This window comes from Protomyctophum parallelum (assembly GCF_964188405.1).
Source record: "Protomyctophum parallelum genome assembly, chromosome: 16".
Classification (NCBI taxonomy): Eukaryota; Metazoa; Chordata; class Actinopteri; order Myctophiformes; family Myctophidae; genus Protomyctophum; species Protomyctophum parallelum.
In genome coordinates, this window is record NC_139711.1 from 6867230 (window position 1) to 6882109 (window position 14880).

Consider the following 14880-nt stretch of genomic DNA (forward strand, 5'->3'; position numbering starts at 1 on the left):
GCTGATATGTCACTCTGACATTTACCAACAGCAGGTGATACGGCCGAAAGAGAAGCAGCCGGCCTGCTGTTCCTGGCTGGTATGACACAGTCATTATGGCTGGAGGTTTAATGGACAGCCACCCCCCCCCCCCCCCCCCCCCCCACACACACACACACACACACACGCACACACACATGCGCGTGCGCACACACACAGTCACCTTGTTGATACTGTACGGATGGAAGAAGGCTCTGTTTTCTGCAGCAGTGAACGATGAGAGTGGGAGCGTTTACATACTGTATTTTTCAGTGTTTGCCCAGAGGGAGGGGAGGGTGCCTGCTGGAATCTGTATTGACTCTGCAAATGTTTAATGAGCAAGCAAGCAGCACGCTGCCGCTAGTTGCACAGCACTGATGAAATGATGACACAAGACTGTAGTGTGTGCGTGTGTGCATGCGTGTGTGCCTGCGTGTGTGCGTGCGTGTGTGTGTGTGCATGTGTGTGTGTGTGTAAGATTGACAGTGTGTGTATGCCTCTGCATGAATACTAATAGTCAATATAACTATATAGCATTACTGATGTTGAGATGCAGAGGTGTCACATTGTTGTATTGATGTCAGATGGGTTTGTGAAGGGGGACTACACAATTTTTTCTCCATAAAAGAGATTTATAGGTAGAATGTCCAAATAAAAAAGTTCTACTCGTGCCACCCTGCAGTTTTTTTATAATCGGTGGTCAAAGACCAAAGAAATTTAGTGCATCAATATTGTACAAGACCTACAAGCTCACAACGCACCGAGGCTCGACGCATTGTGAGCTTGTAGATCTGCTATTTCTTTGCACACCGGCCACAGCTTTTTGCACCGGTCTGCACCGGGCCATCATTTGGTTACATACAGTTCCATGCAGTCATCTTTTTTTAGTATGGTAAACAATAAACATGCAATGCATTTTGATTTAATTGTAAGAGGGAGCGTATCAACACACAGGTGTAACCACTACATGTTCTGATTGAGCATGGGGAAGCAGCGGACAAACACATGATTTCATTATAAACTGCAGGCCTACGTACCGGTAGATTTTCACCCAATGAAAATTTACACTTCACGGATTATAGGCCATTTGGAATTAGAACAATCAGTTGAAAATTGACCGAGAATAACACAATTTAAATATCAACTTTTTTGTTGCGAATTTGTTGCGCCGAGGCGTTTTATAGTACTATATTTGTGAGGACCTGGCTGGCGCACGCCGTGCACCGAATAGGGTTCTTTTTTTTTTCTCTGCAAGCTCACAAAGCGCTGTCATGCAACACTTGGAGCTTGTAGATAGTGATACACGGATGACAATAAACATTACACAGAATATACACCACTTTGCATTAAAACAATTGGTTGTGCATAGGAGGCACTTGTGAAACTATAGCCTAGATTTAGTTTATGGAGGACTGGTGTTGCGCTGTTGTGAAATGATCGAGTGGTGTGCGGAGATTTGCAAACTCAACACGGTGAACACGCATATAATAATATAAATGAGGGCTGAGGCTGATTAAGTTTGCAAATAACGGCCCATGGGCCATTATATAGAGGAGGGCGGTTATTTGATGGAGGCGGTTATTACGCAAAATGGTGTCGGAACCTGGGCCGTTATTTGGTGCTGGGCGGTTATTTGAGCATGGGCTGTTATTTGGTAATATACGGTATATGCATTTGCCATTTGAGAAAGACTTTGTGTTGCCAAAAACACATTTTACAAGCAAAAACAGCAGCCCAAGATTTTCGTTTTTTGGTTATACACTGTTTTTACATTTATGGCTTGTGACAAAATACTGCAGGATATTATGAGTAGAACTTTTAACCCAAAGTCTAGAAGGGTATTATCTATGAAAAAATGCATTGAATGAGTAGTTCGCATGACATGGGAACGAAACTCATTTTCTAAGCACTTTTTCATGGGTCCCAACACGGCCTATAAGCAGCCAACATTTACAAAATAACAAAACACTAAAAGCACCACTGGTAAATTGGTGATGCAGAATTTAAACAAAACATTAAGGTACATTTGATATTTAACAACTTGAATCCTATTCTGGGGGGAACATTCGCCCACAATAGCAGACCTACAAGCTCACGTGTATGGCTATTTTTGGAGCAAATGTTGTTTATAGAGGGGACCAAGTGCAGAGCCAATTTAGGCCCAGTTAACTTTGGTCAGGATTTAGAGGGTGTTTTCACCACAAAATGGATTTTCTATTTTCTTTTTTTGGGGGGGGGGGGGGGGGGGGGGGGGGGGGGGTCCTCAAGTATTAAATGCAGATAGAAAATAGATTTAAATTAATATTTATAATATCTGTGCAATATAATTATCATTTTCAGAAGGATCATCAGTGTTCAACTGTGCAAACAGCCTCATACAGTAATGTAGCATTCAGAGAGACTGGAGGAGCGATGCGCAAGCCAGCGATGTTTAAGCTAGCGTGGGCAGCCACAGTCCACACGGCTAACCCTTACGCCTGATTTGCAAGAGAGATAAAGTGAGATCGTTGAAGGGATCAGACGCAGCCTGTGTTCCTATCAGAGGATTTAGCCAGCAGCGACTAAAGACCTCTGCTGCAGAATTACTGGGGTCTGCGGCTGGATGAGTTGTTGCATTTATCTCATAAGGTGGACGATTTGCTGCTAAGTTGCTGTATGCTGAAGGGTTATACATGTGAGATGAAATAATGGTTTTGTGGCCTGTGTTACAGGTCAAAAGGCAGAGCTCTTCTGAGAACCAGTTGCACTATAGCCACTGAGCAGCCTGACTTGAGCAGTGGCAGGTGGGTGAACTCTGCACATTGTACAGTATTGGTTTCTTGGTTAAAAATGTTATAATTCTTTTTTGTATTCATATTTGGAATTGAACATAAATTACATTTTTAAGTGGTGCAACCACTTCATTATGGAGCTTTGTGTGTCTCTGGCTGGCTGCCTATGGGTCTGTCCCTGGGTCTGTCCGAGCACGAAAATAGCATTTGGTACAGTACAGTACAGTACAGTACAGTACAGTACAGTACAGTACAGTACAGTACAGTACAGTACAGTACAGTACAGTACAGTACAGTACAGTAGAAGGACCCCGCACGGTAACCGTTTCGGACGTGGGACGGCTCGCAAGAACCGGGCCGGCACCCTGGGCGCGTTCATGCAGGTCTGGAAGTTCCGGGGACCCCCCGGGGACCCCCACACGGAGTTGCACCACTTACGCTTGGGATACTATTTACGTTATGAATAGAGGATAGATACAAAATAAATAGGGGAGGTGGTAGGGGAAATAGCCAATAATGAGCTTTTGCACAATATGATGATGATGATGATGATGATGATGATGATCATCATCAATATTATAGATGGAGTACTTGGTGTGGATGGCCCTTTAGAGATATTATAAATATAACGTGAAACTAGAAAAGAATTGCTGCAAGCAGCGATAAGGCAGGACCAAGCAGGAAGGCAATAAGCAATAAGAATAATATGCACAATAAGAAATAGAAACATGGAAGAGTGAACTTGTGGGGAAAAAAAGACCATGTAATTGTGACAGGGTCAGTTTTAATTGTGTGTGTGTGTGTGTGTGTGTGTGTGTGTGTGTGTGTGTGTGTGTGTGTGTGTGTGTTGGGGGGGGGGGGGGGGGGCAGCATTCTTGAAGAGTCATACTCATTACTCAAGACTCGTTATTGTATTGTTACCACTAGACCAAAGGGATATCCCTCTGGACTGGGGGAGATATTAGACTTCTGAGGCCATCAGGCAGAGGCTCGAGCCACTGCTACACTGCTCATAACACGTCACAGCACAGATAAGCTTTGTAACCATTTTTGTATTAATAATAAATCTATCCGGACACAATCAGTTGTTGTATTGTTAACAGTAAAATCATTCAAGAAGGCAATAAGCAAATAGACTTTGAGTACCAACGCATAAGTACTCAAACAGATCTACTTGTGTAACACCGGGATTTGAACTCGGGCCTCCAGCATGAAAGTCCAAAATCTTAACCACTAGACCAACAGGATATCCCTCTGGACCAGGGGAGATATAAGACTTTTGAGACCATCAGGCAGAGGCTCTGAGCCACGGCAACGTAATCCGGGTAACTGCACCAATGTAACACCCAGGATTCGGACTCGGGCCACCCGCGTGAAAGTCCAACATCTTATGAGTCTACATGACATTGTTCTATTGTTAACAGCAGTGTTTGTGATGACAATTATGTGTGTGCTGGTCCATTATTCATTACTACAGTGTGTTCACTGTTCATGTTTTTTAAGCCTTTGATCTAGAGGTCAGAGGTCAAAAGTAAGAGCACGATACTTGTTCGGCATGAGGAGACGCATATGTGTATCGAAGATTCATTGCTGACGGTCAAACGGTTCATGAGCTATGCATGGTCAAAGTTTGCATTTTCAATTGAGTGCTATAGCGCCACCCTTTGGCCAATGGGCTTCGCATCCTCACCGTTTGGCATGGCCCTCTACTATTCCGCGCAAACCGACTGCACGGTTCAGCCAGAAATGCTATTTTTGGCGGAAGAAGAAGAAGAAGAAAAAAAGAGACAAAAACAATAAAGGACCAAGTCCTTTCAGGACTGCTTGGTCCTTTAAATACAAGAAAATGTGAGTCCAGCACAAGAAAGGAATAGAAAAATGGCATGCACAAACAGCAAACGTGTGTTATAAGAACTGATAGTTGTAGCAGACCTGGAGTGATACACAAACTATATGTGGTCTACACTCTAGTATACAGTATCCTACAAACTGAATGCTGCTTCTCCACATATAGCTTTGACTCTGGGGACAAAAAGCAGACGTGTCCCAGATGACCTGAGAGGTCTGGATGGTAATGGCGGTATGTCGGAATGCTGGCATGTAACCAGCAACATATCAGCAATGTATTTTGGCCACAATGCTTTATAAACCAACAGTAGGCTTGTATTTGAAATCAGTTATTTCTTTGACAGACGAGAAAGAGTGATGAATGAGAACCAGGAATGTACCCTCAAAACAGGAAGTACATGCCGAGTTTGGCACTCATTGTTTAGAGTAAAGAAGAAGAAGCATTGAGATATTTGACTGAAACAGGCACCATGACTGGAAAATATTCTCACTTTGCTCTTATGAATAATCTGTCTATGTCCATAGAGAATCAGTTGAACTGATTCTCAGATTTTTGTTCTCCAACTGGTGGTGTATCTTGCATGGGGCTGGAAAAAAAGTGGTTTCCATTGACTGTCTTTTGGCAGTAAACTACCCATCTGTCACCTGACTAACTTATGGGGTCTGCCACCGGTGTACTGTTGCACAGGTCTTCTTTCCATAAAAACATACACACACACACACACACACACACGCTCTCCATCAATACATCAGCAATGAGACACGTGGATCTGATACATTTTTAGAATACAGAAGGTAGTGGAACAACCTAGTGTGATAACTGATAAATAAACCGAATAAACCAGTGTTAAAATTCACTGTCAAGAAAGACGCTTGCGTTAATGCCCAGTTAATGGTAGATAATCATAGATTCAATTGGAATGGTTTTATAATGCTGCATACAATGCATCACACTGTAGGCTAATGCGTGTGACCAAGCTTGTTGTAAGAATATAAATCAGACTTCAGTGTGTTTTCAGACTGTTTTCATGCATCTGGGTTTTGGGCTGTTCAGACAAAAACTAATGCGATTCGGTGTGTTTTATTTGGTGGTTAGTTTCTTTTTCAGGCAGCATGGGCATTATTATTGTTTTATTTATTTATTTGGCATTGGCCAACCTGATGTTTTATGATTCGCTCTTGCTTTTTTTTGTTAAAAATATAAAAATGTCAAGTTATAAGGTAAGCTAAACAAGCTGAGCCCCTCTTGGTGTGTGGAAAATGCCTGGTTCAATGTCCTGACGTCGTGTCCAAGCTTGTCCTTGAGCAACAGAGCAAGACACTGACCCCTAACTGCTTCCTGGGTGCTGCTCGGGTGGCCAAGCTGCTCCTATGATGGGTTAAATGTAGAGGACAAATCTTCGGCTAACGGCTATGTGCAATATATACTTGCCCAATGAATCTACCTTTTCACCTTTCCCCACTTGTAAAAGCATGTACACTCCAAGATTTAAACAAAATAAATGATATATCAAAAGGTCTTTAATGTGATACCCTGTCAGGATTGAGGGTTTCTCAACATTTTGCAATGAATCATTTTCTAGCACATTTCCATGGCTGATGGCATCACAGAAGAAACGGTCTGCTCTGCAGAAGGTGCTAACAGACACCAGCTGTGTTTGATTGACACGCACGCCATACTTAAAATACCTCTCCAACCCTAACGTGACAGACACCTTACTCTCATGGACAGTTCATTAAAATTAATTTTAGTTTGCTCTCTGTAAGATGGTCCCACTAACGCACACGTAGAGCAACTCTACTGCACTATGAAGTTAAATAGCTGTTGAACAATGTTTTCATTTGAACCCATTTAGACCTGAGACTTGCCTTCTAAATCCTAACCTAAAGCTTTTTGACAAACATACTTATTCAAAAATTACAAAAACATTATGTTGCTACTGTATACATAGCAACAACTACCCCAAAATGTGTTCCCGTCTTTTTTTTTACAACTTTGTTTATTGTTTTTTTCACAGAAGCATTCAAGTGTGTTCCTGTTATTGAAGGTAAAACACCAAAAGGAGTTCCTGTCCTAAATGGGTTAAGGAACTTATGTTTTTGTATTATTATTATTATTTAAATGTAATGTAATGTTTGTCATTTTTAAAATATGTATTAATGTGCTCAATCTACTGTATTAAATTAGCTTGTGAGAATTGTTTAATTTTACTCTACTGAATGTGAAAGTTGGGCTGCAATAAAGTGATGCAATTTCTATTCTGAGCCAGGTTGATGTTTTATAGTAAATAATGGCATCAACCTGCATGAATGGGGCATCATCTGAATAGTTTTTATGTGAAATAGTCACTGGTGATTTTTGCCGTGTAATAAAGGCCTGTAGAGAAGTAGAATAATTTACTTGACAATTTGAATTGTTCGTAAACACCACATTTCCCATTAAATACCCCAAAACGTTTCCACTACTTCTATGACAGAACTAATAAATTAGGCACACATTTTTCCAGCCATACGTTTGGCACACGAAACACGACCAATCCATGAAAATGATTACATTCCAGTTGAATCGGCCTCAGCCAAGCCCTGGGAGGTGACGGCTTCAAAGCCCAAACACCTCCTCAAATTCATATACTTCATTTTTCAACGTGAAAAATGAAAAAGGCTCATGAGCATAATACTCCTGGACGCACACATGCATGTGTGTGCGCACACACACACGCACGCACGCACGCACGCGCACACACACACACACACACACACACACACACACACACACACACACACACACACACACACACACACACACACACACACACACACACACACAAAATGTGTTTACATTTCCTACTTTCCCCCGTTGGACATATCCATACTGTATTATGCTACATTCCAATGTTGTTGTCAAATAAATCAGCGCTACTGTTACTGAGGAAGAATAGCACCCTTTCACAGTAACCCTCTCACAGTATTGTCGTGCTTCATGCTTAATGTGGTGAGCGGGCACAACATTTAACCAATAGCTCAGCCATTTACAACGCTGCAATTCTGCTTGATTCTACATGCTATCTAAAGGAGGTTTCAACATGTATTAATGAACACGCTGAAGAGAGCATTCAGCGGAGATAACAGGATGGTTAGAGGGGACGTTTTCCTGACCTTTCTCATATAGCCCAGACGATGATGACTGCATGTCAAGATGAGATCCAGTTAAACGTACTGAGTTTTATAAGGCTTAGACTTATTAAATCTATTAATACCGACCAGGGATATATGGGTGGGCAGATGGGCTTTCAGTAATGTTCACAGAAACTAAGAAGAAGCCTGCACAACCAACTAAGGAGATGCAAAATGACGGACATTTTGAAAACATCACATAACATTGCAATGAACTATTAAAATACATTATGATTCATAATTGAGTTAACTGCATGCCTGATCGTTCTAGGAGTGTTCATGTGTGTTTAGCACAAGTACCAACAGCTATTTTGGACTTAAAGGACTTACGGGCGGTGGGCCATGTCGACAAGGACTGACAGATACAGAGATCTCCATATTTGGGCATATTGGTACGTAGGTGTGGGGGGCGCGTATAACGACCCGAACTCTAGATCTGAGGCCGAAATGGAGTTGGAACAACAGATGAGAGGAGAAACGCACATTGACCCTGCCCTTCATGCCACTCTCCGCCCTCCACGTCAATCTACCTGTCCCCATTTATATAGAGGCCCAGCACCACCCAGAATCCTCTGTGTTTCGCCCGCCTCGCTGCGTCGCACACTAGCCGCCTTCCTACAGGCTTCTCGCAACCCACCCCCACCCCTTCACCTCCGTATAGCATACTACATCCACCTCGCCAAAAGTGGTTCAGACGATTAAAACAAAACTCTCTCCTCTCCTCCTCAAGTTCCTGCTGGGGGATATCGTCCATGTGCACCGTAAGACGAACGCCTTACGACGAACGCCATACGACGAGTGCCATACGACGAGTGCCATACGACGAGTGCCATACGACGAACGCCACACGACGAGTGCCATTCGACCTCCTCCCCAAAGACTCCAGGGTCGGCGACCTTCCCCCGGAACCTACACACATCTGCATTCATTCATCCTTCCCTCATCCCTCCATTTCCTCACTGTCAATAAATCCCTTAGACCTCCCCAATGGTGTGTTTATTCCGACTAGTTTAACAAATGAACAGGACTTTTCACTGTACACTCTACTTTCAGGTATTGAGATAGCCGACAATCTCTCAAGAACACATTCCGAGCTGCGCTACTGAATCTGTCGGCAGGGCCATTCAGAAACGTGTGCACATTGGGCATTAGTGGGATGACAACATAAGCGCCCCACCGGAAGAGGAGGGCTGAGGGTGGACCAAACGGGTCAACATCCTGTTTTCCACAATCTATTGGGCAAATTCAAGGAAACAAACAGCAGAGGCCACTGTTTTTTTCCCATTCTTTTGCAGATGGATTCCCAGATCGGAAAGCTAAATGGCATTTTCACCATGTGGGAAAAAACAAAACAGAAACAATGAAATAGAACGACTTAAACAAAGAGTGGGTGCTCGTACGACATGACTTTCTCACAGCAGCACCATCTCTTCATCAGTCAGTCAGGTATACCGTATGCGACACTGAATGGTTGCCGTTGGTGCTTGATGTTTTGGTGTGGCCTTTCAGGCAGTATAGGACCTGGCAGTTGGCTGATGATGGCTTTTATTTTTAAGTTGGTCAGGGGGGGAAAAAGCCTTAAGGAATGAATGCGTGTCATTGTGGCCAACCTCCACATACTGGGGTTGAAGCCCAGTGGTGCCAGCCTGGGTTTGGTTTACAGCAGAGACACAGTCTAGTCTAGTCTAGGCTTCAATTCAGCAGAATCTACAGCAAGGCTGTGAATAATAGTGGATGGAACGCAGTTCAACAGATAGATAGCAAGGATATGGAAATCGCTTCCACCTAAAAAATAATATTTTAGGGTGATAAAAAATGGTTCATCATGAGACACTAGAACGAACGGCTATGCAACAACCAATGTACCCGTTGTACTCATCTGTTCGTCTGTGTACCGTTTATGCCCATATATGGTTTTGGGGGTCCGTCTGTGGAGTAACTATAATTGCCATGCACCCCCATATGGAGTCCAGGCCAGTCTATGACGTCACATTGATGATGACACCATGCAGGGCACTACATATATGGGTTTTTCGCGGAATTATACATTTGGGGTTGAGATCAGTTGATCTGACCTAACAACACTCACATCATGCACAAACATTTCACACATTGTATAGAAGGATACAGTAGATTCCACTGTGCTAATTTAACTCAAGGATCGCTTTACACTCTAAGAGAGGATCTATGTGGGTCAATGTTTACACAGAGTTCAATTATCACTGAGGACTTTACTGTGTAGCTGTTGATTTAGCATTGTGGTTCACTTATGAGGGTCAATAAAGTGTAATAAAAGAACATTAAGTGAGGCAATTCCTTTACTCCTCGTTGCTCTAACATGTTCAATAACCTGCTCACTGCTCCACTCTGTTCAATAACCTGCTCACTGCTCCACCCTGTTCAATAACCTGCTCACTGCTCCACCCTGTTCAATAACCTGCTCACTGCTCCACCCTGTTCAATAACCTGCTCACTGCTCCACTCTGTTCAATAACCTGCTCACTGCTCCACTCTGTTCAATAACCTGCTCACTGCTCCACTCTGTTCAATAACCTGCTCACTGCTCCACTCTGTTCAATAACCTGCTCACTGCTCCACCCTGTTCAATAACCTGCTCACTGCTCCACCCTATTCAATAACCTGCTCACTGCTCCACTCTGTTCAATAACCTGCTCACTGCTCCACCCTGTTCAATAACCTGCTCACTGCTCCACCCTATTCAATAACCTGCTCCTTAGCACTACATCACTGCCTCCATGCACCTTTCCAGTTCAATCATTCTGCTAGATATTACTCTCTGCAGTGCGGCAGTAGGTCTGCCTTACCGGGGTGGGTTTGCGTGCGGCGTGTGTGTGTGTGTGTGTGTGTGCGTGTGCGGGGGGGATTTGCATCCTCCTCTCCGTGAGTTCAAATCTCAGTGTCCTCGCAGATCAAATTATCATAACCATCGTCTGACGGAGACGCAACCGTGAAAATACAGCCGGGAAAAGTAGGCCTTCAGCGGATCCACGCGGCCACCGCTGTCTTAGAGAATGTTATGAAATATGCTGTATGGTATGGTTTATGGTAATATGCACTTACACAGTTCTGTGCCACTGTGTGTGCATGTGAGTATATGCACTTGTACAGTCCTGTGGGGGTGTGTGTGCGTGCGTGCGTGTCATTGTAAAGAAACGTTTTTGTTTATGCATAGAGAGTAGACATATTTTGTTAGAGAATGTGGCACGCATTTAGTGAGTTATTGCCATTACAATAATTCTTTCAACGGCCCGGACGGTTAGCTCAACCGTCTGGGCACGTAGGCTGCCAAGCCAGCCGGATGGCGTGCCACGGGTTCGACTCCTGAGCCCGACAGCCTTTGCCGCGTGTCACTTCCCATCTCTCTCCCCCTTTCCTGTCTAGTTACTGTACCCTATCAATAAAGGCAAAAAATGCCAAAAAGATATCTTAAAAAAAAGATAATAATAATTCCTTCTACAACATTGTATTGGTGAACAGTGGCTGAATGAAGTCCCCTATTATTGATGTTTAAGAACATCATAAAAGTTTGCATTAAAGTAATTTCTAAAAGTTGGAAAAACACTGAACGAACAGTTGGGACAATCTGTTGGAGATCTTGGTTGGAAATGTTGTCGTGACACAAAACAAACAAAATTCATGTCTACAATTTCAGCAGGCCAAGAAAAAGAGAAGGTTTGAAACCCGACTAAAATACACAGGTTCTAAACCATTTATCCGCTACCATAGACGAGACTGAATCAGAATTAGAATCCACTTTATTCAACGTACATGTTTACCAGCTTGTCTTGGCATTCTCTCGCATCAAAACACACCGTTAACATTAAATATCTCTTCATTAAAAGTGAACCCAACGTCCCCTTCGGTAAAGGGCGGAGCCGTCCGTCCCCCCCCCCCCCCCCCCCCCCCCCGCTCATAAGGATGAACTTTCACCCACTGAGACGTGTCTTATATCCGTCCTAATGCTTCATCAAGGAGCCGACATCCGATGGCGTGACTGACTGTGATGCCAGTAGACTCGTTGGACCCCGGGACCCTCCATAAACCTCCATAAACTTTATTATTATTTATCTTACTTTGGGAGGGGGGTAGCGGGGTGTAAGCTGAGAGCAGGCGGGCTGAGGGGTTACAGTCTCCATATTGTTCAGTGCTGCACGCACCTCCACACTGTGAGGAGGGTTTCGTTTCGCTGTCGGTGGAAACCTTGTATGTCCAAAAAAAACGTTAATTTTTTTATTTATTATAAAAATGTAAGATATAATATTGGATTATATTGTGAGAGGCTGATGTTCGGTTCAGCACAACTACGTGAAATTATGAAAAACGGTGAGGAAGAACTAAATACTGTAGCAAGGCCTAAAGTCTTTGTGATGTATAATGTTTGTAAAATTAGGTTCAAATTCATGAATTGCTTTGTATGCTTATATAGCTCTGTGACTTCAAATGGGGAATTCAAATCAACGGCTCCACGTGCCGACGATTTATGAAATTAAACAACAAATAAACAGACCTGTTTGAAAACCTGTCTTTGGAGAATTGGTTCCACGAAGCAGCTGAACCCGGTTCATGCAGGTGCGTTAGTGTGGGAACGAATGATTCTCTCTCTTCTCTTTATCTCCATGCTGCTCTCCTCTCTCTCTCTCTCTCTGAGCGGTGGGGAGCAGGTCAAATCCTCAGCCAGGTACCCCCCGGCTATTTTTCCCTTCCCTGAACACCTCCACACCAATCAGGAGAAGGAAGGGGGTGGGTGGGTGAGTGGTTGTGGTGTATAAGCGGGTGGGGTTGGAGAAGGTAGAAACACTTCTCTGTTTCCACTCTGGAGTGTGTTGAACCCTCCAGGGCTGAAATAATTAAGATCAATATATATGAAAGTTCAAAATGCCTTGTTTTTTTTCTTCTTCTCTTTTTTTCCCCTCTTTTAAGTGGGTTCATTGCGCGGTAATTAAAGCATGGAGCCTGGATCTCGTGTGAGTCTCCTCGGACTGAGATGGGAGGGTGTGGGGGTGGATTCTCTCTCTCTCTCTCTCTCTCTCTCTCTCTCTCTCTCTCTCTCTCTCTCTCTCTCTCTCTCTCTCTCTCTCTCGACATTGACCTACAGCATTCACAAGGCTCTGGGTAGATTTAGTAACTGCACGCATATCTCTGATATTAGTTTATTATTCTTGCTTTATTTAGCTTCCTCTATCTGCCTTTCTGTCTTTCTGGCTGTTTGGCTGTCTGTCTCCATGTCTGTGAAATGTCTTTTGATGAAATGAACTTTTGAATTTTGAATACATAATTTCACTGAGCAGCTTTCACTTTATCTGTATTGAGGTTGAATACTTTGTCCAGCACGATTACAGTAACAGTTGGCAAAATCATTCATTACTGTGTATTCATGACCATGCGCACACAACAGAAATATTGGGACCAGATCACAGGTCACATTTTGCAAATGCAGTGCATGTAGTATAATTAATTACATGAATGTGGCAGTCTCTCTTTTATGCTTACAGATGTAAATTACTTACTTAAAATGTTTTAAAAAAATTACAAATGTTTTAGACTCGATCGTAGACATTGTGGACATTATTTGGCATTGAAAAAAACTGAACAATAAAATTATATAATATAGTATCATGCCTGTTCAGTTACAGTTTAACACACACACGCGCGCACACACACACACACACACACACACACACACACACACACACACACACACACACACACACACACACACACACACACACACACACACACACACACACACACACACACACACACACACACACACACACACACACACACACACACACACACACACACACACACACACACACACACACACACACACACACACACACACACACACACACACACACACACACACACACACACCTGTGGTTAAAGGTGACCTTGGGAAGGATTCTGGCCACCAAAGAGGTTTATTCCCATCATGCTGTTCAGAACTATTACATTTGGGACAGAGACAGGAGGAAGGACATAAACACACACACAGACACACGCATGCACAGGACACATGCATGCACGCACGCACAGGACACATGCATGCACGCACGCACAGGACACATGCATGCAAGCACGCACAGGACACATGCATGCACGCACGCACAGGACACATGCATGCACGCACGCACAGGACACATGCATGCACGCACAGGACACATGCATGCATGCACGCACACACAAAATGAAACACAAGCACACACAAAAAACAAGCAATGGTTTGTGAGCTTTTTGAAGAAATCCCTCCTCCTTATATGATAATAATATCTGATGATCAAGTTTAAGGGTGGAAACAAATCATGGCACTCCATCTGTAATAAAAACACTGCCCGTAGAAGTCATGGTGGCGCAATAACAACAGGCCCCTTCACATTTTGGGCTATGACTCTTGAACCAGGTCGTACAATTCAAAAACAAATTCCACCACATTCCATGGATTATATGACACCATGTAGACTCACACATTTCAACCAATAACCTAGATTTTCTATGATTTACCATTTTCTTAAAAACACACTTAACTACTCCAATAAATCTTGTCTCACGCACATCGATACACATTCTTCCCGGAAATGTGACCTTCCTTAATGTGCACATTTCTAACCTATTCTGACCTGAGATCAGATTCATACGAGGTTTCCGCCGGACACACACTGGTCTGATGAACCCATTCTGACCTGAGATCAGATTCTAAAAAATGTCAGTCGCTCTTCGATTTTTCAAAAATAGCAGACCTACAAGCTCGTATCGCGCCACCGAGTGGCGCGATATGAGCTTGTAGATCTGCTATTTTTAAATAGCTAAAGCATAACGTGACGCTGACACCAAAATGGGTGCCCGGTCAGAATGGGCTAATTTGGATTCGGATTTCATCTTGTGTCTTGTGCATCTTAGCGTGGTCCATTAGCTATAGATTTGAGCAATAACCTCTGGAGGACTAACACATCAAATGGCATGCACTGCAATATGCACCATTCTGCCCAAATGTTGCTGTTAGCCTACATGGTTAACTACATGTTTTCTGGTTCCATTCCCCGTGTGG